The 24,187-nt window shown below is 54.9% G+C and overlaps 1 long non-coding RNA gene across 2 annotated transcripts in view; it reads right to left on the bottom strand.

The window, feature by feature from the left end:
- LOC139357271 (uncharacterized) overlaps positions 1 to 24,187 on the bottom strand; it is a 66,642-nt gene that overhangs the window by 12,572 nt on the left and 29,883 nt on the right. The window contains exons 1-2 of one of the 2 annotated variants that reach the window (XR_011610206.1): positions 15,038 to 15,503; positions 11,532 to 11,613 (exon numbers count right to left, since the gene is read on the bottom strand). This is a non-coding gene — a long non-coding RNA (uncharacterized lncRNA). Of the gene's footprint in view, positions 1 to 11,531; positions 11,614 to 15,037; positions 15,504 to 24,187 lie in introns of those variants that run through there. The other variant, XR_011610205.1, reaches the window with a different exon arrangement.

The raw sequence follows: 24,187 nt of genomic DNA, 5'->3' as shown, positions 1-24,187 counted from the left end.
TCAGTGGCAACCCCATGCCCCGTAAAGGTGCCCTGAGCGGAGAGAGACACGAACAACTGGTTCCCGGTGTCTGTCACAGGAGAGAGCAGCTCTAGGCCACCCCTTCCCAGCTGCCCAGCCAGAGGAGATCAGGCCCAAAGAGCCTCACACCCAACTAAGCAAACCAATCCCTCCCATCCAGTGGGGGGTGAAGTGTGTTTAATGAGTGCGAAATCACGTTATCCCTGGAATGGAGGCCAATTCGACTGCTTTATTCCCAAAACTATTTGAAGTAGCTTAAAGATTGGGATTAAAACATCGATCAAATCTGCAGGCAGGGGAAGGAGGCGTGGCTGCTATGGGAGGAGCCTGCAAGAGCATGGCTAGACAGTGCCCTCCGGGTGCAGATGCCCATCAGATGGAAGGTGAGGGAGCCTTCAGGAGACAAGAACAGGCAGAGGTCCAGGTGGGGCCTGGGGAGGAGGGACCCGGAAGTGCAGTGAGCAGGGATTCGAGCACAGTTGGGGCTTCTGAGTATGTCAGGTGGGGCCAGGGGCAGCTCCTTCCAGCAGCCCAGGTGGAGTCTGTGGTCTCCTGGCCCCTCCCTGCCTCCGTTCTCTCTCCAGAAGTCCAAGGAATGGGACCAGGTGACCAAAGCTTTGGGCCTTGAAGCAGGAAGGCCTGCCCAGCGGACGTGAACGCCTCCACGTCTGACCCAGGCCCGCTCTCCCGCATGCCCACCACCATTTTCAGAAACTGCTGGGAATCAAGGCACAATCAGGAGCTGGGAGGAGGGGGATTTGCGATGTCCAGATGCGATGTCCAGCCCCCCAGACACACGCCCCCGACTCTTTCCTTAACCCCTCCCACCTTCGGAGGAGGCCCCGGTTCTTTCCGGATCATCTCAGAGGGGCCCAGAACCTCCCTGAAGCCCCAGCATCTTCACGAGCCCTTCCAGGTGGCTGATCCTCCTCACCGCAATGGGCCTGGGGTGCAGAGTCCAGACCTTGGTTCATGTCCAAGCACCCGAGGCCGCCAGGCGCTGTCAGAGAGGTCAGGAGCCTCTGTAATGAAGGAGGAGCCCCTCCCCGAGCCCAGCTGTGTTTTCACTGTGGTCCCCCTTTCCATCTCTGCCACCCCCCAAGACCAACATGGTAAATGCAAGCCGGATCATTCAAGGGGCCGCCACCCGCCTCTCACCTTCCCTTCTGAAAGGGGATGAAGTGCCTGAGCCCGGCTGATGAGAATCCTCACAGCATAGATTACAGTCAGAAGCTCTTAAAGATTTAGCATAACACGGACGAGATGCCTGTCTCCAGGGACCCTTGAGGAAGCAGCGTCTTAAATCAAACCATCGTACATCTTCCCTCTGACAGCAAGACAGGCAGCATGGGGCAGAGCAGGATCGATCCCTCCTCCCGCGTATATGGGTCCTGATTATTCCCTTAAAAGATGTCAGATGCTGAACAATAAGACATAAACTCCTGACACTGTCTTAAGACGCTTTTTCAAGATCGCTGCAAATGGAAGGCAGGAGAAAACAAACAGAGCCCACAGTGGTCAGGGCTTCAGAGGCACCGCGCGGAAAGAACACCAGAGCTGGCGGCGGGCCAGCCGGTCTGACTTTCGCCTTCTGTGTTTGAGGCCGGCAGCCGCCCCAGGAGAGGGGAGCACGCTGGCTCAGCCGGTGCACATTAGGCCTAGCTGCCAGCGGCCCACACTGCTCCCCAGAGCCTTCCTGTTCCTGTCCGGGGCTGGGGAAGCACAGGACATGGCTGAAGTCTGGACTTTAGCAAAAGGGAGAACTGAGAACGAATTGAGAGTCTATCAGATCCCCTGAGCACACACGAACGCACACAGCCACAGGCCTTCGAAGCGGGCTCCTAGGGCGTATGCGCTGGGTGTGTCCGTGGCCCAGCGTGACACAGCTCAGTACTCTGGGCACCCTTCCAGCTCAGGGCGCCTGCTGGGGGTGCCTGCTGGGGGTGCCTGCACTGGCTCTCCCCGTGGTCACTCAGGAACAGTTACTAAAAAGGATCAGCCCCTCAGCTTTGTGGAGGTAGGGGGACATCCCCCGACCCCTTTTTGGTAGGCTCTGGCCCCGAGCTCAGAGAAGCATCTCCCTCTGTTTCTGCCTCTCCTGCGGGGAAGAGAAGCTGCCCATTAGCGAGCGACGTCCAGACAGTCCAGGCCCCACCTGGAGGAGCTGCCCACTCCTCATTTGAAGTCCTTCATCAAACTTCTGGACAGTGCCCCATGGCAGGAGCTCAGGGGTCAGCACGGAGCAGTAGGCGTCGCCTTCCTGGGGACCACACCGACACGAGGAGACTCGCTCACCATGAGTGAAAAACAAAAGAAGCTCTGCGTGAGTTGGACAAGGGTCTACCCAGCAAGGAGGCCCCATGCCCTGGCCCCAGGCCCCAGGCCCGCCGCAGGGCCCTGAGTTCTGTGCACAGATAGCTTTTGACGTTCACCCATATTTTCATTCCACATCCTCCCTGCGTATGGCAGATAGCTTTACATTCCCAAAACTCTCAGAGAAGGACCCAGTTTCAGGGGTAAGAACTGGGGTGAATGGCTCTCTCCGCTGGCCACCTCCTCGCTGACGGTGTGACAGTGGCTTCTGGGCCCGGTTGCCTCCCCAGGGTGGCTGCCGGGAGACTTCGCCCAGAACTTTCAATCACCTGGAAGCTGGGACTCACCAGTCCAGCCCAAAGCGCTTTGTTCCAAAGGTAGAGGCATGATGGGAAATTTCTATGAAGCCACAACCATTTTCAGAGCTGCAGTAACAGTTTCTCAAGTTTCGAGGCACCCACCCGCTGCCCCAAATGTGAAACAGGAGTCTTGAGCATCCCTAGTCCTCCGAGCTAGTGTGCTGGTCCCGCAGCGTCCCGCAGGATGGTGGGACTGGGTTGGTGTGCTCCCGAGGCACCAGGCCACAAAGAAGACTCTGGTGGTTTCCGGAATCAGCAGTGATTGCCCCAAGTGCCTGGGTCATGGCACGTCACCATCCTGCCCACAGAGCTGGGGCCTGGTGACCTGGGGTACAGGGAATGAGACCCGGGCCTGGGCTAATTGTGAAGCAGGAGGTTTGCCCCTACTGCACAGACAAGCCCAGCTATGGGACAGGGGTCAGGCTTATGCTTCCCTTAGGGCCTAAGACACCAATGCACAACCGTCTCCTTGGATGGGACCGCCTCTCCTTGCATGTCACACAACTCTCTCTGTCTCTCTCTCTCTGTCTCTCTCTCTCTCTCTCTTTCTCCCCCCAGCCTCCTGGGGAAAATCTGCTCTGTTAACTGGCAGGGTCATTGTCTAAACTCCGTTAGCCCCATGATCGCTAATTTTATGTGCCAATTTGGCCAGGCCGTGGTGCCCAGTTGTTGGTTACTCACCAGAACCAGATGCTGTTGTGAAGATAATTTTTAGATACGATTGACATTTACAGACCGCTGATTTTATGTAAAGCAGAAGCTCTCCCATGATGTGTGTGGGCCTCGCACCACCAGCAGAAGCCCTTGTGCAGAAAGACAGGCTTCCCAGAGAAGAAGCAACTCTGCCTCAAAGCTGAACCCACCCTTACTGAGTTTCCAGGCTGCCAACCCGCTCGACAGAGGTCACACTCACCAGCCCCACCATTCGTGGTTCTGTTTCTGTCCTGTTCCCCTGGGGCACGCTGACGGGCACCGCCCCGAAGGTGGGGCACTGGCATGAGGACTTGAGTCTGGAGGAACAGCCATGCAGGTGCTGGAGCTGCAAGTCTCAGAGTGCTCCCCTCATTCCCAAATGGGCCTGGGTCTCCATAACCCCCAGAGTAGGAGGGGAAGTGAAACTGAAGTGGGGCAGGGTCGGCGGGCAGCCCCTCGGGGCCTCAGGACAGTGCAGAGTCTCCCCTCCCTGTGGGGATTTTTTGGGAACATTCCTGTCAGGGTGGGAGAGGGTGTCTTGTTCCAAATCAGAAGTTCTCACAGCCCACCTGTGTTGTCACCCACCTTGGTGTGACCTTGGCTCTCCGCCGGCTGTGATGGTGGACACTGGGATGGGCTGACCAGACACCCTTCTGGGACAGCATGTAGAATCACTGGCACTGCAGGGGTGGCCTCCACTGCAGAGAGTGGCCTCGCCCAAGGGCACATCCTCCTGGGCCCTCCAAATCCAACGCCTGGCCAATGAGGGGTATAAAGGCCCAGCCACCTCAGTCCAACTCAGCGCATCCCTGGGGGCGGGGGTCACTGTAGCCCCAGCTCCCGTGAGGCCACGGCTTGTATGGCGCCTCCTACGGCTGGATTTCTGCCTCTGCTGGGCCAGCTTCCTTCCCCCATCCATGGGGTCACACTCCTCAGTTCACAGCCTGCACACCACACTCCCTGCCAGTGTCGGGTTCCCGGACCGGCCTCAGCTGGGACTCACGAGCACCACGGAGATGCACTGAGGCTCCCCAGCATCTGCACCAGAGACTCCAAGCTTTTCCAGGGAAACAAATGCCACCCACCCACCCCACAATCCCACGGCCACCGTCCCGCCTGCCTCCATCACCAGGGCCAGAGGGCATCTTGCCACAAAGATCCCATGGCTCAGAATCCTTTTCACCTGGGCAGCCCCGTCCATGCATCAGTGCAGGCTTCTGGTTCCCTGGGTGTGCAGGTAAGACTGTCCCTACCACTCACTACCCCCAAGCCCAGCTCCACCCTCCCCTCCTAGAAAATGGGGACAGTAGTGTCATCCCATGATGTTTCTGGAAGAATCCAGTGAGCTGAGCCAGTGTGCCTTCTCTCAGAAAGCACGCCCTGATGATGGCTGCAAATGCTGTTACGACAGGGGCGGAACAAGGGCACCCACCGACCGCAGGCCTGTCCATGCCTGCTGGACCCAGAACCAAGGCATCCCAAGCCCCAGCCCAGTGCCCCCTTTCATTCCTTCATTTGCTCGACAAATGCTCATAAGTACCCCCCACATGCAGGGCACAATTCCAGCTCCTGCAAACAGAGCCCCGACCCCCTGGAGCTTATTCTAGTGGGGAGGGCAGATGAGAACCCGGCGAACATGCAGTATCCCATCAGATTGGCACAAAGAGGGACATCAAGGCACCAGGGCAGGGAAAGTCTCCAGGAGGGGGCTCCGCAAGGCATAGGGAGGAGGCAGGTGCGACCTGGGCGTGTTGGAAGAGGTGGGGGCATGCGTGGACGGTGCAGAATGAGCAGAGAGAAGGGGAGGGGTTGGAACCTGTGGCCCTCAGGGGCCTCCCAGGCTCCAGACAGGTCTGGGCTGCTGTCAGTGGGGAGAACCAGGTCAGCAGCTTATCCAGTCGTGAAAACACACCTGTGTCCGTGTGTCCAGCCCCGCATCTGGTACTTGGGGTCTGAATCCGGGCTGGCGGAGCAGGGAAGACAGTGCACATCCCTTCCTCAGGTAGGAGCATGGGCAGTGGCTGTGGCCAGAGGTCCCAGCTCTCATAGGAGCCACACCCTCTGGATGGGGCTGGCTGGGTAGTTGGGTCCTTGGCAGGAGGGCAGGGACCAACCCCAACCATGGCCCCACAATGTCCACATGCTCTGGGCCCCGCAGCTCAGCAACACTCAGGACTGCCCCATGGAAATCCACCTGCTATGGAGACGTGTGGGAGGGAAGGGAAGAGGAGGAGAGGCCCGAGGGAGGGACCGTCCTGCAGAAGGGCCACGCAGCAGGAGAGAGAAACAAGGGACCCCTGACAAGAAAGTCCTTCCCGTCCGCCCAGAGCTCCCTGGATAACTGGAGGGAGGCAGCTTGTTGGAGTTGGGGTTGGAGGATCGGGGCTTAGATCCCAGGAGACTTGACTGTCAGGAGTCAGTGAGTCTGAGCCTCCCCTCAGTAGTAAGATGGGAACCGTGTCTGCCGTACCTGTCACTCAGGGGCAGCGGCGGGTGGCCGCGGTGGGGGTGGGGGGGGCAATAACAAGGTTGGTGACATCACACCCCGCCTGTCAGTGCACCTTTTCCCTTCCAGAGCAGGTCACCGAGATGAAGCACACCCCTTTAGCTCTCCTTGCCCTTGGCTGATGCCTACGGCACCCTGGGCTGTGTGCCCTCGGAAAGAGAAGCTGCTCTTGTGTTTTCAGGGGTGTGCTCTAAACACAGGTGTGGCCCTCGTGCTCTGAAAGAAGTGAACCAATTCCCACAAGAGCTCTGAGACCCAGAAATATTCACAGCAGGATACAGAAGGGTCCACCCTTCAGAAACTCGGCAGATGCAAAGCGCTCTCCAGCAACTTGTAGGGCAAGCCATCCTGGACGGACGTCAGATCTGGGCAGCTGTCATGCCACAGTAAGAACCTAGGTCTTGGAGTCCAAGGAAAGGGGTTAAGGCCCAACTCTAAGACTTCCTGGCCAGGGGACGGTGAGCAAAGAGCAAGGTCTCTGGCCTTCCATCTGCCACTCTGTGAAAGGAGATGAGGCGCTTCCTCCACCAGCTGCTATGAAGATTAAATGGATCATGGGGGTAAAATGCTTTGTACACTGTGACATGGGGATGTCGTTCTGAAACACACTGCCCCTGCTACCAGGGGCCCAAAATTGAAATCTCAAGAGCATGAAATGTCATCTAAGAGGCAGGATAGGAGGAAGTGTGTTCTGCTCAATCCAAAGATGGCTGAGGAGCAGAGCCCCCATGCCTGAGGAGGGCTGCTGGAGAAGCCAAGGGCCTGGACAGAGCCCTCCCTGTGGCCTGGAAGAGGAGCCCATTCCGCCTCCAGGTCCTGTGTTGGGGGATGGCCCTCGGCACAAGAACCATGCCTGACACACGGGATCTCAATTGTTGGATGCATGAAGAATAGGTCTTGTTTTCTGAAAGGTCTCGGGCCCAGCATAGGAGGTCGCCCTGTAGGGGCTACAGGACCATCTGCTGGAGACCATCTTCTGTCAGAAGGAGCCTGATGCATATGTGAGTCCCCACACCCTCACTCCCAGCACCAAGGTACAAGGAATAGCAAGTCTGAAACAGGAGAGGACAGCCAGGGATCTCAGCCACGTCTCCCTGCAGCCAGTATGGGCACAGCTGACGAAGCATGCATGTGATCTGGAAGCAGCTGGGTAGAAAAATCACAAAGAGCGTTGGCCCTTCATAAGTACGAAACCAAGAGATCTCATGCCCATCAACTCACTGCTTATCTCTTGGTATAAATATCTTTCAGGGCAAAGAATCATCAATGCACCTCAGTGTCCAACCAGAGTAACTGTGTACTTCTTAGCAGGTGCACCAGCAGAACACCGAGTCCCGCCAAAAATCACAGAAACGAAAATACAAATGGTAATAAATGCAAGTGTCACTAATACCCACCTCCATTAAAACCAACTATTCATAAACCAATCATATATTAGTCTCTTCTTATATTGCTGTAAATGAATACTTGAGACCAGATGATTTATCAAGAAAAGAGGTTTAATTGGCTCACAGCTTTGCAGGCTGTACAGAAAGCATAGCAAGGAGACCTCAGGAAATTGACACTCATCGTGGAAGGTGAAGGTGGGGCAGGCAGGCAATCACAAGGCTGGAGCAACGAGAGAGAGAGAGAGGAGGGAGGTGCCATACACTTTGAAAGAGCCAGTCTCATGAGAACTCACTCCATTTCGTGAGAACAGCACCAAGGAGATGGTGCTAATTCATGAGAAACCACCCCTGTGACCCAATCACTTCCCACCAGGCCACACCTCCAACACTGGGAATCCCAATTCTACGTGAGATTTGGGTAGGGACACAGAGCCAAACTGTACCAGATGGTTAAAAACCTAGCTTTGAGCAACAGTAATTCATTCAACAAATATTCTTGAACACCTACTATGTGTCAGGTTTACGTTCTAACAAGCAAACAATCAAGAAAATACGAGTTACCTCCCAGAACTCCCAGTGCAATGCGGCTGTGTCAGGACAGTCACTTCCACCTCTGAGGAAGAGAAGTCCATCACTCTAGTTTTGAAATATATTACCTGGGCTGGGCCTGGAGGCTCATGCCTATAATCCCAGTACTTTGGGAGGCCAAGTCAGGTGGATCACTTGAGGTCAGGAGTTCATGACCAGCTTGGCAAACATGATAAAACCCCATCTCTACTAAAAAATACAAAAATTAGCCAGGCGTGGTGGTGCGCGCCTGTAATCCCAGCTATTCGGTAGGCTGAGGCAGGAGAATCACTTGAACCTAGGAGGCAGAGGTTGCAATGAGCCGAGATCATACCGCTGCACTCCAGCCTGGGTGACAGGAGCAAAACTCCATCTCAAAAAAAAAAAAAAAAAAAGGAAAGAAATCTATCATCTTCTGTAGCCATTCCCAAGCAATAATGGGACAGTAGAACAACAGCCTGTCAAGGTCACCTCAGGTTGGGGGAGGCAGAGGCCCCCAACTTTTAGGGGAGGATTATACTTCTGTCTATGCAGGGGTCTTAGAGCTCATGTGGTTATATATTCCTTTCATAAATTCAAGGAAAGCCAGAAGCCTCTAGCACCAGTTGTGTCACTCCTTTCAGGCTCCTGTGACAAAATATTACAGACTGGGTGGCTTAGAAATAATAGACAGATATTGCTCACAGTTCTGGGGGCTGAGAAGTCCAAATCAAAGCACCAGCAGTTCCTGTCTGCAAACCCGCTTCCTGCTTCATGGACAGCACCTTCTCACTGTGGCCCCACGTGGTGGAAGGGGCAAAGGAGCTCTCTGGGGGCCTCTGATAAAAAACACAAGTCCCACTCGTGTGAGCAGATTCCTCATGACCTGAGCATCTCCCAAAGGTCCCACCTCCAAATACCATCACATTGGTGATTAGGTTTTAATGTTTGAATTTCAGGGGGCCACAGAACTTCAGTCTTTCACACAGCCTTCTGTTACTCCTAATCAGTCTCTCCATTGCATAGTCTATGGTCGAATGGCCACTTCTGCAATCTACAAGTAAAAGATTGCCCTTAGAATCACAGCTGTGCAGTTGCCCACATGGGTGGAATGTCCAGTAAACCACAGGTGTGCACTAGGGAGAAAGATTTGTTCTATTAGGACCCAGCCGCACAGCCTTGAGCTGAGGGACTGAGATGCTTGCTTCAGTGTTTCCATGACCTTCAGGATAAATCTGAACTGCCTAAACTCGCCGATAGGATTCTGCCTCTGACCAAGATTTCAGTGAGGGGCTGCAGCAGGTTTACCCTCCTGCCTTACGTAACTAAAAACCAAAAAAAAAAAAAAAAAAACTAAAGAAACAATAGTTTTTAAGACATTGGACATCAGGCAACAAAGGACAGAGGTCCTTGAGGCAAGAAACAAAAGAAGAGAGCCCTCCAGGCTGCAGGACAGGGAAGGGGCTCAAGCAGAGCCTGAAGACCCCCTCTAAGTGGCGGGGCTGATGTTCAGACAGAAAAAGCCGGCGTTCTCATGCCGGAGTCCTGGGGAGCAGGAGCTGCAGAGACAGAACTCCAGAGAGCTGCACAAGGACCCACAGGCCTCCGCCGAGTTCCCATAAATGCGTGTGAGGAAACTGCCCGACCCTGGGGAAAAAGCCACCTGAAAGGATTAGAGGGAAGCATGCCTGAAACTCACGCAGAGTCAGTGGCGGCCAGGGTGGAAGACCTCGTCGTTCGCAGGCCACCGGGTTGAGGACACAGAGGGTTTTGCCTCAGGAGTGGGGCAAAATTCACCCTACAGTAAATGTTTCCCTGGTCTCACCTAACAAAGCAAGACCTAAAAGGGTTCAGCCATTTCCAATACTTTCACTGTCTCCCGGGACAAAACCCAAGAACATTCACAGGACTGCAGAAATATCCAGCACCCAACAAGGCAAAATGTAGCACGTCTGGCATCCAGTGAAAAATTACCGAGCGTACAAAGAAGCAGGAAAGCCTGACCCACAGTGAGGAGAGAAACGGTGTGAAATCCATTCAGAAATAACACCTAATCAGACAGAGATAAGAAAAGGATTACCGTATCTGTTTGTTCAAGAAGCTAGAGGAAAGACTGATCATGTGAACGCATGGAAGATACCAAAAAAAGTAACTAAACAACCAGGAAACTTCTAGAGGAAACAACGACGTCAACCCTAACTCTGAGATGAAAACCACCCTGGAGGGATTAGCAGCAGATGAGACGCAAAGGGAAAGACGGGCGAACTGAAAACGGAGCAAAGGGAACTTGCGCCGGTGAAACACAGAGGGAAAAACTGGAGGAAAATCACAGAACGTCAGTGAGCTGCAGACCAAGTTCCACCCCCCTGCACCAGCCACCCTGGCACCTGCCTGGAGCAGAAGGTGGGCCCAGCCAGGGGCCATGTGAAGAAGAGGAAAGCGCTGTTTGGAGACCTCAGTGTAGGTCTGACCTGCTGCTGTAGGCCTGCCTCACCACCAGCTGCCCTCAGAGCGGAGTCCCAGTGCACACACGGACACACACCCATATATATATGCACACATATGTAAGCAAACACGTACACATGTGCACACACCCACACACATATGCGCACATTGTGCATGCACACGTACAAGTGCATTTACATAGGTACTCTTGTGCACGCACACATACATATGCACACATCACATGCACACACTCACGTGCACGAGTACACAGAACCACACCATATTACCTCACATATGTATGTAGAGCACGCATATTTGAGGTGATATGGTTTGGCTCTGTGTCCCCACCCAAATCTCATCTCAAATTGTAATCACCACGTGTCGGGAAAGGGGCCTGGTGGGAGGTGATTGGATCATGGGGGTGAAGTTCCCCTTGCTGTTTCCGTGCTGGTGAGTGAGTTCTCTGTGGATCTGGTTGTGTGAACATGTGTGGCACGTCCCCCTTGGCTCTTTCTCTCTTTCTGTCTCCTGCTCTGCCAGGTAAGAAGTGCCTGCTTTCCATCGCCTTCCGCCATGGTCGTAAGTTTCCTGAGGCCTTCTAGCCATGCTTCCTGTTAAGCCTGCAAAACTGTGAGTCAATTTAACCTCTTTTCTTCATAAATTATCCAGTCTCAGTTAGTTCTTTATAGCGGTGTGGCAGTGGACTAATACATGAGGGCACCCACGCACTGACGTGTGCACACACTCGTGCACGCATACACACCTGCATGGGGTGTGAAAGACCCTCAGGTCAGACTGGGAGACTGCTCCTGGGCAGCTGCCTCCAGAGGCCCGCCTGTGTGAAGGGTCACACTGACCCTGCAGGGAATCCTCGAAGTGAAGACTCCACCCCGCACAGCTGGTGAGCTCACACAGCCTGAGCAGGAGATGAAATCCAGGGTGGCTTTGGTTGGCCAAGTCAACAAACACAGACTGGGTTAGGGTGTCTGCACGTGGTGCAGTCAGGAGAAGCGGAGGATACCAGAGAAAGGCCCCTGCCCACTTCAGCCCAGGAGAGGCCAGGGAGGGTCAGGAAGACCACAGAGCAAGCTGGCAGCAGGCGTTCCTTTCCCTTGGCGAATCAGGAAACACCCTGAATGGTAAGATGGGCAGGGACCAGCTGCCCCAGGCTGGAGCCTGAGAAGGGTGCAGGGCGTTGGCTAAGGTAGGGAGTGGAGGGGTCTCTGCTGGTTCATTGAGGAAAGAAAGCCACAGTTTTACCCACACACACGTCCATCCAGAGATGTACATCAGGGAGGCTTCCTCCGTTATCACCGCTGGAAATCGGACTTAACACCGTGCCCTGGGACAGAAAAAAGAATTCATTTCAAATCTCATTTCAAGAGAAACACAAAAATAAAGAGAAAGAAATGAATTGCTAATTAAATCCTCTTTAAATTTAGTATAAAGATTAAACGGAAACTTATGGAATCTGCAAGTTGGCATGAGGCACACTTTTTCCTAAAAATGCTAATTTGGAAGTGGTGGACTCATTTAGCCCCGACTTGATACTGCTATTCTGAATAGCATGCTCTCGGGGAGATTCCACATGAAGCCCGGGCTGTGAGCTTTATTTCTGGAGGATGTCTGCCTCTCCCAAAGAAAGGAGGCAAGGAAGGCCACCGCAACGAAGTCGGTTCACTGCACAAACCCTGCACCCAGAGCCATGTCCGGAATGAGTTCAAGGGAAGAAAGATGGCCTGGTGGGTTCTAGTTCCACACGAGGGGCGGGTGGTCAGCCACAGAGACTCGCAGAGAGAAGGGAGGCTGGGTCCCAGGGCATCCCCGCCACAGGGCACTGCAGCAGCCAAAGGAGGGGCAGAAGAGGAAGCAGAAAGAACGGAACTTCCCCTACCCACCCTCTCCTCTGAAAGGACTCGGCAGAGGGGCGTGCTTACTCCCAGCAGCTTCCCCACCATCCTGCACCCTACAGCTGCCTGGAGCTGCACAACCCGAACCCTCCCTGCTCCAGCCCTGCCCCCAGCTCTGCAGCAGAAGCCCCGCACAGGCCTGCACAGGCCCTGGCCTTCCCACACCTCCCCTCCTCCCAGCCTCTCTGATTCCTCGCTGTCTCCCACTCCCGATCCCGCCGTCCTCCAGCCTGAAGGCTGGTATGTGTCCCCGTGGGTGTTTGGAAGTCGGTGGCTGCATGCGTGTGCACGTGTTTGTGTGGTCACCGCTTCACCTGTGTGCGTGTTCTCACACATACATGCAAACAGGTGCACACCTGCATGTGTTTTCAAATATTTTAATCAAGTACATAAATGCCAAACCATATATATTTTTATTGTTCAAACTTTTTACTCTAAAAATTTTAACGATTTATTAAAATTTGTGGCAAAATACAACCTACAATGCTGTCATTTTTAATCGAAATTATTTCAGTAAAGCTGACTTTAATTTAAATTTTTGAAAATTAAATCACTACTTGGAAACGACATTTAGTTTGGCAAGAATCACTTCTACTCATGGTCTCTGAGAGGGAGGTTGGCCTGGTTAATACATCTGTTTTCTCACCCAAGCACTTGGGCCACCAGATCCTCCCAGCTCTCTGAAACGTTTCCATCCAAGTCAGCAGCCGATGTCCTGGACAGCCGCACACGCTCACCTTTTGTCTGCACGACACCAGGCAGCCCTCTGTGGCCTAGACCCCAGGTGTGCCTTCACACACTGAGTGTGAGCGTGCACTGTGGGGGTTAGCCGCCGCGTGGGGCTGCCCATATGTGTGTGCGTGTGCGAGGGTGCACGTGTGTGTGGACACTTGCTCAGCTTCATCTCCAGCTTGTAAGGACATGCGCTCTGAAGAGTTTCCTGGCACCCTATCCGATTCGCTCCCTTGGGTACATCCCTGTCACCGAGCCCCAAAGCCCAGCACAGTCGTCCTGGGAGGAGGCAGCTCTGACCGTGGCTCTCCCCAGGGAGGAGGTGCTGCCCTCCAGGGGGAGGCCCCTGGGCTGTCTGGGCTTACCAGGCTCTTCTCCCATATTGGTAATTTCAAGCCTTTGGGGGCTGCTGTGTTTCTGTTTGGCTTTGTTTTTTAGCTTTTGGTAGTAGTTATTAATGTTTTTCATTTCCTCAAAAATTACAGCTGTTGCGATGTTAATGGAGCTAATTGTTACTATTCAGCATCTGGAGAGGCAATTTAGCACCTGCTAATAAAGATGCCTCATTTGAAGTTTGGAGAAAATGACCGGATTCCCCAGTGTCATTATGTCACTCTGGCAAGTGGAAATTATGGAGGCAGAGCCCAAGGCGGGAACTGTCTGAGGATCCGCCACAGCGTGTTGCCCGTCCCTGCAGCTCAGCGCATGTGCAGGAGGGAGAACGAGCGCTGTGTCCACCTCGTCCGCGTGACATTTCCTGCAAGATTTTCAAACCTTTCCTTTCAAGATTTTCCAGACACCTGCTGCAGCGTGTCTTGGGTTGCAGGACAGAACACCAAGCCAAATCCAGGGAAAAACTAGGTGCAGGCCACTCTAGGTCTGGGGCTGCAGGGGCCATGAGGCAGGGACCCCAGAAACCAGGGGGCGGCTGTGGTGGTGGAACACCCCGAGCTGGGTCCTCACAGCATCCGCCCTGTGGTGAGTTAGGAGCTGCCTTACCTGACCACCCTTCCTTCCACAGTCAGGGGCCCCGCAAGCTCTGCCCCTGTCCTGCTCACCCCTCAATGGCAGAAACTCGCCACCTTTTCCCATGGCCCCTTTGCAATCAAGGGCTCTCACCATGAGCCATATTGAACCAATGTCTGCCTTCCTTGCGTCTTTCTCCTCCTCTGCTTGGCACCTCGGGGAACAAACCAACAACCTTCATGAGTAGGAGGCAGCTGTGTGTCCCCACATGACCGCTTCTCCTGGCCAGATGGCAGCAGCCTCACCGGGAGGCACCCCGCCCCCCACTGCCTATTGGACAGAGGGATGGAGTCCACCCCCCGGATCAAGTCCTAAGCACCCCCAAGCACACACTCCCTTTCTCGAGAAATGGGAGAGGAAAGGAAAAGAGAAATAAACTCTCAAGCAGACCCGTCACCCACCAAGCACCTGGCAACACAGGCAACACCCCCACCCGTGCCGGGAAGCCAGCGCCAGCCTTGGATCTCCGGTGGGTGACCCGTGGTCACCACGGGCATGGGGAGGAGGCAGTGACCCTGATGGGGCTCTCACTGTGTGGCCCCTTGTCATCCATCCTCCTGCAACTGAAGACACGTAGCATGACCTCATCTCTCCAGCCCAAAGTGATTTCCAAAAGCTGGGGGTCTCTGGTAGGGAGGGCAGAGTAAGCTAATCCTGACTCTAAAAACATCAGGGCTGGAAACCCTGCCTGCCAGCAGACCCAGGGGGTGGAGGGCCAGAGGGGCGGTGCCAGAGATGGACACAGCAGGGTCCTTCTCATGGACAGACGAACAAAGCTCAGCTGTCTCCTCCCACCCCGACCACAGGGCTCCGAAGTCAGGGCAGTATCCCCACGGGAAATGACGGACAAAATGAGGTTGCTAAGCCCTGTCCAACAGGCCTGCCCAGGGCCCTGGAGAACAGGACGCCCCGCAGGGCAGGTGATCTCTCTACCTTAGCTCCCAGCACTGCAGGCCCCCACCACCTCACACGTCAGTGTCAGACTCTGGCGCTCTCTGTCTCTCTCTCTCTCACACACACACTCTCACACACACACACACACACACACACGCTCTCAAGTCCTCTCAGATCACTGATAACTGGGGTGGCAGGCCTCACCTGGGAGAAGTAAGGATTTCTTTTCAAAAGTGGCACACAGTCCTCGAGTTTCCAAACCCACAGCCTGCCGTGGTGTGCTGGTGCCAGCTCCCCCCGCCTGCAGGAATGGATCACGGGTGTCTCTTTCCAACTCCACGCTAAGTGAGTTCACGTGGGTGGTTTGAAACCTGCCGTGGTGGGAGTGTTTACACTACAGAAATTGGCACAAGGTAAAAACCAGGCCCTTTTTCCTCTGGAGAGCTGGTTGCTAAACACTCAGTGGCACGCCACTGGCCTGGGGCCCCCAGAAAGCTCTGGCCTGGTCTCTAGGGCTCTAGGGACAATGGTGTCTTCTGTGCAGGTGTCCTCTGTTAACGTAGAGGCCATGCCCCCGCCCCCTAAGGCCATCTTGAGAAATAAGAACAGAGTTGGAGTTTCCCAGGGAAGAAAGAACAAAGACAGGAAAACAGATCTGTGATGGTGGAAAATTTACTTTTTCTTGCAGCACAGGTCAGCACTGCCCTGAGTGACCGTTTTTCTGGCTGAATGCTCGAGCTCCAGGGCTGACGGCTTGGACTTCTCAGAGGCCGTCTCCCTGTCTGCGGCTGTGTCCTGAAAGTTCACCTTGCCGTGACCGCCAGGAAGAAGCATTTCTATGTGCAATCGCTCTTCAACAGCAAAAGCTTTGTTGGAAAATGTCAAAGAGAGCAGGTGTCCTTTTAAGGAAGTCCCCATTTATCTAGTACCAGGTTCAGGCCCCTATCATTTGTACAATTGGGGGTAAATATTTAGAGCAGAGCTTAGACAAACACCTCCTGAGAATGAGGCGGCATCATCTGTGGCGTGTGTGCCTGTGCGTATGTGGATGTCACCAAAGCTGGGCTTCCAAAGTGTGAGCGTGCGGCACCCAGGCAAAGCCCAAGCCCACTCGGGTGGATTCGTTGTGTTTGAGGCTCGCAGAGTCTTGACCACATGGAAAATCTTGTTTTTGAGCAATAACCCCTCAGAACGTTGCATGTTAGCACCTTTTGGAGGCTGTCAGGAGACACTTCCTAAATAGGATGTAGGGAGGAAATGGAGCCCACCCAGGCCAAAGCTCAGCTTGGATATTGGATTTTCTGGGGTGAATCAGATTTGCTTGGTCCTATGAGGACCTGCAGAGGCTCACCTTGCCCAGCAAGGAGCCTACGATTTTGAGATGCAGAAAATCCTTAAAATGTTGAGGCTCTTGTATCTTAGGGGAATTTTCTTCTCCATTAAAGAAATCCAAGACGTGGGCCCATGTGGGCAGGAGGGCATAGTGGGGTCAGAAGATTAGGGTGGAGGGCCAGTTGTCTGGCGTTGTGGCTGTGGGCAGGCCTGCAGCCTCTCTGAGGCGTGTTCTATGGGTATCTGGGGCCTGTTCTAGCACCACACACCCTGCCTTCCTCACTGAGCTGCATGCAGTCAGGGGGCCAGCAGGGGTGGGCACCAAAGGGGCCCAGGGACTGAGGATGAAGCCCCACATGGAGTTCTGTGGACCTCCCTGCCCGGCACCCCAGCCCCACTCCTGCCATCCCAGTGGACACTGGACACCTGTCCCTTCCCCTCTGGGGTTCCTGGGCTGTGGGTTTTGCGGCATGGATGCCAAGCCAGGCCATTTCCACCCACCCCTATCAGACACCACCCTCCCGCCGTGGGTGAGCTCATCTAGGCTGGTCCCTCTCCCTTTGGGGTGGCCTCTGCCCTCCGTACATCCCACAGCCAACATCGTCCATCTAGGCTGGTCCTACTCTCAATGGAACAGGGTAGGCTTCAGAGACCCCCACTGGGGAATCATCCATCCATCCACTCAGGCCCTGTTCCAGCATCAGAGCTGCTACCGTGAGCTGAGCAGAGGAGTCCTGCCCTTGAGAGCTTCTGGGGAGGAGGAAAACAGAGAGGGAGCCTGCCTCACATGCAGGAAAAAGGCCACCAGGGTGGAGGCTTGGCCCGTCCTCCATTCCAATGCTGTCTTTGGCTCCTCCCCACTCCATGCAACAAATCAGAGCGATACCAGTAAGTGCAGACCAGGGTGACTGGCGTGCACTTAGAATTCCCCTTCCTGTGGGCCAGATGCTGGAAGGGCACCCAAACTGAGGGCACATGAACACCACTGAGTGGCCTCTGGTGGGAAGCTGGGCTGGCCTCCCACAGGTGTCTGGGCCTCTCTGGGTAAAGCGATTCCATGTGATTATTCAAGAGCTGTGTCTACACTTGCAGAATCAACACATGGGCTGCCACCTCATTGACCCAAAAAGAAAAGGCAAGAGTGGCAGGGCTTCTGCAGGCTCTCGTTTACTCATCTGATCACAGGACCTGGTGGGAACCCACTGCATGTCGGCAAGGGTTTGCTGAGCTCCCCATGAGCTGGGCACACTGCCAGGTGGGCACCACCAGCATCCAGGGCCACGAGCTGGAGAGACGGGCACCATGGAGGCCTGAGCCACGAGATGGAGATAGGCACCACAGAGGCCTGGGCCATGAGATGGAGAGATGGGCACCGCAGAGGCTTGAGGACGTGATGATGTGCACACGAGGGTCCAGCATCTGACAGACGGCAGATCCGCCGTAGGCTCAGGGCACAGGAAAGGGTCCTGAAGGCACGAATGGGCAATGAGATCCTTCCCCACGAGCCCAGTCTACCCTGCAGCCTCAGGAACTGGGTCAGTTCTTCCCCAGCCATGCCCTGCACGCGGCTTCCATCTAACACAGATGCCCCCGCTGGCCACCTCACTAAGCCTCTTGGTCTCCATCCTTTCCTTGGATTCTTGCCTCTCTCACCTGTAGCCCAGATTTCAGTTCAAATCGGCAAGTTGTCGACGAGGATTTGCCCGCATTCATTCATTCAATGGCCGCACCCCACATTGGCCGCACTGGGGATGGAAGTGCTGGAGCAGCAGGAGCTGGGCAGGGCTACAGCTGGGGGGCTCTGCAGCTGTTGGCCCGGTGGCCTCAAAGGCCCTCCCCATGGAGCGTAGAGCGGAGCTAGGCTTGCACGACATATGAACAGGGACACACGCCAGTCCACCCTGGACCAAGAAGGCTGCAGCAGCCATTCCAATGGGGTCTGACATCACCAGGACCTGAGGCCCTCTCTCTCTCTCCAGCTGTCCCTCCTACCCCTCTCCTTCTCTTCCCCCTCCCCCTGTTACAACACCAATCTCTCACCCGCCCACACTGAAGGAGCAGCCTCAGTCCCACGTCCAGGAGAACATTAGTCCCATCCTGTCTCCTTGTCCTTAGCTCACCAGAGGGCACCAAACAGAAAGAGAATCCAACCCAGAACTCCCTTTTTTATCTGCCTTCCTTGCCCACCTGCAAACCAGAGTCAGCGCCATTCAAGGAGGATGGAGAAGGCGATGTCCCAAGAGCCTGCAGGCCCTTCTCACCCTCAGCGCCCATGTGGGCCCACCTCAGTCTGCAGGCCCTTCTCACCCATGATGCCCATGTGGGCCCACCTCATCCTGCAGACCCTTCTCACCCATGATGCCCATGTGGGCCCACCTCATCCTGCAGACCCTTCTCACCCATGATGCCCATGTGGGCCCACCTCAGCCTGCAGGCCCTTCTCACCCATGATGCCCATGTGGGCCCACCTCATCCTGCAGACCCTTCTCACCCATGATGCCCATGTGGGCGCACCTCAGCCTGCAGGCCCTTCTCACCCTCAGCGCCCATGTGGGCCCCACCTCAGCCTGCAGACCCTTCTCACCCATGATGCCCATGTGGGCCCCACCTCATTCTGCAGGCCCTTCTCACCCATGATGCCCATGTGGGCCCATCTCAGCCTGCAGGCCCTTCTCACCCATGATGCCCATGTGGGCCCATCTCAGCCTGCAGGCCCTTCTCACCCATGATGCCCATGTGGGCCCCACCTCATCCTGCAGGCCCTTCTCACTCTCAGCGCCCATGTGGGCCCCCCCCAGCCTGCAGGCCCTTCTCACCCATGATGCCCATGTGCGCCCCCCCTCAGCCTGCAGGGAAGTATTCTTAGAAGTTCCTTCTTCATGAAGTTGGGTAACTTGCTCAAGGTCACATAGCCAGCAGCAGAATAGAGGAAGGGAGAACCTATGAACAAGCCACGTCACGCTTGCAGCACTGTCCCGTGCAGTCTCTTCATCAAACCAGGTGGTCAGTGGTGCTGGGAGCCACCCAGGGCACTTCTCCAGGCTGGGAAGAGGCTCCAGGCTTGGAAGCCTCCTGGGAGACCTCCCTGACCCACCCTCACCCTTGACCACCACTGAGGGGAATTTCTTCATTTTCTGTGCCTGAAGGCTCAAGAGGGAAGTCAAAAGTGGCTTCCAGTCAGCCGAATGGGTACGGGGTTTTCTCTGGGGGTGATGAAAGTGTTTTGGAGCTTGACAGAGATGGTGGTTGCACAACACCAAGGATGTACTAAATGCTGTTGAAATTGGCAATGCAAAAAGGTTCGCTTTATGTTATGTGAATTCCACAGTAAAAATGCTCTAACGTGGCTTCAAGGCAAATCCTAGCAGACCTTACAGAGCATTTCAAGACACTATCAGCAAATGCCCACAGAGCTGGGCCCCCTGTACTCCCCCATTCCAGGTCCATAAGCAGAATTAACCCTAAACCACCTCCTGAGCCACGGCCTGAAAGTAGCCCCCACCGACAGTGGAGGCAATGGAGTCCGGGGGTCCCTGAGGCCAAGCCTCATGCCCACCACATCCAGCAGAGTGACCGGAGCAGGTGACTCAGTCCACACCTCCCCAGGATGAAGAGAAGACAGCAGGGACCTTGCCAAGTTTCCCTTTGGGTGCAACAAGGTCTGTCACTTGTAAGCAGAGTGTGAAGCACGGCACTGTGGTCACTAGTAAAAGCTGGTGTGTGACACGAGGGTGGGAACTGGGAGCAGAGATGCCAGCACCTCCTGCATCTGCCTCAACGTCAGCCACCTCCTCCTCCCCTCTGTTGCCCTGACTGCCCATCTCAGGACGTCCCCTGTCCTCAGGCATCGCCTGGAACCAGAGCCCCAGCAGAGTTCCTCGGAGGCGTGGCAGGTCCCTGGCGGGTCTTGTTTATGAGCTCAGTCCGTCCTCAAAGCCAAAGCTCTCGCCCTGGGAGAGGAGCGGGAGGCTTCAAGCTTCTACACAATGGAAAAGCAAAGATGAAGTAAGAAAATTCCTCTCAGTCCAGGAGTCTGTGCTGAAGAAATGACTCATTACAAACAGCAGAACCTTCAAGTTAGACAGATGGGGAGAAACTCTCTGAAATGTGCTTTTCTGCCTAATTTAGAATAATTGCAAAATCCACTACATTAGGGCATCAGGTTTTCGGGATCTCATGAAATGCTGAGGGTGAGAAGGGAGCACTTTCTGACAAATTAAGATCAAGCCGAAAAGGCCAATGTGCTGGCTGCTGTTCAGCCTTGGTCCTTCTCCCGCAGCTCCACGTGGCTGTAGCCAGCAACTCATCACAGGCGGCCCACAGTCTGAAACCCACTGTGGGCTGATCAAAGACTGAAACCCTAGAAGGAGAGGAGAGAAGCAGGAGGTCACTAGCCCACAGGACCTTAGGAACCGGCACAGCACCCTGGTTCTTCCTCTCATCTGACCCTCTGCCACCCACCCAAGCTGGGAAGAGGCTCCAGGCTCAGAACACCCCACCTCAAACACCTGGAGAGATGCTGGCCTCGGCAGGCTCAGGCCTTGCACGAAATGAGGGTCCAAGCCACTCTTCTTCATCCGGATCTTGGCTCTAAACCTGCAGCACACACTGAGCTGGCTCCTGCTCTCCCAGAGTCTTTTTTGGCCACAGATGCAGAGAAGGAGCATTTCGCAGCTGGAGCAGAACTCACATGCTCCCAACCCCAGCATCCTTGGGCCACCGATGGGAAAGCTGAGACCCCCTCACCTTCGCCCAAGGAAGGAAACTCAGTCAGGGTCACCAGAATAATGAAAAGCCAGGCTTTCTCCCAGATGCTTTGCAGTTGAATCTGCCCCGAGAGCAGTGCAGGTGGGGCCAGGTGGCTCTGGGCCAAACCACCACTTGTCCCCATTGGATTTTTGCTGACTCCCTCCCAATTCCAAAGAATTACATCAGAGCTGTGGAAACCAAGACCAATGGAGCACCACACCAGTCGCCATTCTTCTAAGCTCCAAGTCCTCTACACAACTAGAGACTCAAGATCCCTCCACCTAAACCCAAGAACTGGGAAGCCTCAGCCATGGCCGGGGGACGTCAGAGGGCTGGAGCCACTGCCCTGCAGGCCAGCTGAGCAGCTCACCCAGCTGGAGATGTAAGGGGACAAGGGGACGGCCCCACGTCGGCCTCCTACACCTGTGTCATTCCCACGGAATCAGGGCTGTTTATGTCCTCATGAGTTCCCACGCAAACAGGCCAGAGCAGGTGGCCCCTGGGCCATCGCACCCACACCACTGCTGTGCAGTGAGCAGGGCCTGCCTCTGCTTTCTTGACTTTCCCTAAAGCTCTCCTGTGGTCCAGCCACTGGGGTTCAACCCTCAGAGCCCCCGTGACATCTCCCTCCATGTGGTTCAGGTTTCCCTTCCTGACAGGCACAAACGTCTTCCAGCCTGAACATGAACAAGACATGGGTCCCACTCGGTGTTCATTTTCCTTGAACCTGGCTCCACCTCCCTTTGCAGTCTGGCCCAGATTGTCCTGGGAACCCAGTGCAGGGCCTCAGGCATGGCAAACACACATGGAACTGAACATCACCATCAATGCATTGATCATTACCATTTAGTGAAATAATGAAGGCTGCCCTTTAGATTTTCATTTGTGTGGACCAATCATCAGTAGCCAAGTGACCCACTGCCCTGTCTCTATGGACCACAGCTCAGGGGAGCCCCAGGCAGAGCCAGTTCCCAGAAGTCCTCCAATTGTTTACATTTTTGTCGCATGTGGAACTACGATCTGGGGAAGCTGGAGGTGGCCACGTCAGAGGAGCTGGGCCTGCCCTTGGGCTGTGGCATCTTCTTGCTCAGAACTCCTGGCTCCTCCCAGGGCCTCACTTTCCTCCTCCATTTCACAGAGCATAGGTGTGTGCTCACCACCCTCACAGGGTCTCACAGAGGGCACCAGTGCCACACCCCAACACTGGGTGGTTGTGGACTCAGAATTCTGGACTCAGAATTCACTGCCTGGTTGGACTCTCACTGCAGATTTGGGATGTGGGAGGGCAGGTGGTGGTATCCCCTGAAACAGTGCTGGGAGGAGGCAGCTGAGGACAGGGAAAGGCTCCAGGCTAGTGGCATGGATGTTGTGGGCACGTCGTAAAGAGCAATGGGAATATGACAGACCATGTCAAGATCTTTCATGTGGAGGCTGGTCCAGGGGGCACTCCAGACCTTAAGTGTACAGCACCTCCATAGGAATTCTGCTGGGATGCCACAGGAGGGGTCGGCCGCTTCCAAGACCTCACTCCCAGCAAGACTCGAGTCTCTTACTGCGGTTCCCACCTCAAACGCCCCACGGGAGCTACACGACAACAGTGAAGGCCTGGGCCCCGCCACTTCTCCCCGCAGCCGCTGTGCCCACTCGGTCACTGGACCACCCTCTCAGGGGCACTGACGTGCAGAAAGTAATTGTGTGGAAACGGAGGATGTGGGGAGGCTGTCTACAAACTGTCAAGGCAGAGCAGGTGTGTGTTCAGAGCAGTTTGGATTGATATTGGCTCTTATGGGGTATTCCTGACCACCTGTGCTTTTTCCTCTGCCCAGACTTGAAGTCAGCAGACCTGACCTGATGGGTGTCCTCACAAAGCAGGGTGTTCAGAGGGAGACCCGCCACCCTCCACGGGGTGATTTCACCACTGCCTGGGAGAGATCATGCAGATGGAGAAAGAGCCCTGACCTTGGCCATCAGGACGCAGGGGCAGGGCCAGACACACTGTGCTCCTTTGACATTCACAAAGGGGAGCCCACGATAGGCATCCCCACGGACAGGAGTTCACCTCTCTGTACTCTGGCCCTGTGGACTCTCCTCCTTCTGGCCACAGCTCAGAGGCCCACACTGAGGTTGGTCCCATCACACACAGGGACACCTGCCACGGCCAAGCCCCTGCTTCCTGCCCCAGGCAGGGGCTTCTTGGAGTGAGTCCTCAGCATGAAATAGATCTGCCCAGGCAGAAGCCCTACTCAGAGTCAGAAACAAACACCCTAATGACAGTTTGCTAAGCCAGAGAGACAGGGGTCCTCCACCCCAGGAAAGAGCCAGTCTTAGGGAGGGTACACCTGGTCCACCTTCAGCAGTGGCATCCCAGGTACCCAAGTGAGGCTATTTTGATTAGGTGGCTTTCAGAAGGGCAGGGCAGTCACTGATTGGCTGGCTTTCAGAGGGGCAGGGCTGTCATTGATTGGCTGGCTTTTATAAAGGCAGGTCTGTCACTGATTGGCTGGTTTTTAGAAGGTCAGGGCTGTCACTAATTGGCGGCTTTTAGAAGTGTGGGACTGTAACTGATTGGCTGGCTTTTTGAAGACCAGGGCTGATACTGTGGCTGACTTTCAGAAGGGCAGGGCTGTCACAGATTGGCTGGCTTTTAGAAGGACAGGGATGTCATTGATTGGCTGGCTTTCAGAGGGGCAGGGCTGTCACTGATTGGCTTTCAGAATAGTGGGGAGTCATTGATTGGCTGGCTTTCAGAAGGGTGAGGCTGTCCTTGATTGGCTGGCTTTCAGAGGGGCAGGGCTGTCATTGATTGGCTGGCTTTTATAAAGGCGGGTCTGTCACTGATTGGCTGGCTTTCAGGAGAGCAGGGCTGTCACCCATTGGCTGGATTTTATAAAGGCGGGTCTGTCACTGATTGGCTGGCTTTCAGGAGAGTGGGGCTGTCACCCATTGGCTGGATTTTGAAAGCCTGTGTATTGGCAGAAAGCTGTCAATCAACTGGAATGGATTTAAATGATTCTGGTTAATTTTTTACTGTGGTCAAAGAACCATGAACCTTAGGAGGACAGGCACTTACTCCTCACACAGGTTTTCAGCAAGAACATTATGAGCTGGCTGCCTAGCCCACTGGTACATCTGTGAGCGATCTTAACCCGTAATTGTAATGATTTCCATTGTTCTAGCTCCTCCCTGGATCAGGCACTGAGCATGATCATGTTTTTTCTTTATGGTTGTTACAGGAGCCCAACGTGCCTCACATACATGGTCTCTGAGGGGAGA

The sequence above is a fragment of the Macaca nemestrina genome, chromosome 11, assembly GCF_043159975.1.
Source record: "Macaca nemestrina isolate mMacNem1 chromosome 11, mMacNem.hap1, whole genome shotgun sequence".
Lineage (NCBI taxonomy): Eukaryota > Metazoa > Chordata > Mammalia > Primates > Cercopithecidae > Macaca > Macaca nemestrina.
The sequence above is the reverse complement of the archived record's forward strand: the minus strand, read 5'-3'. Positions and strand labels throughout refer to the sequence as shown.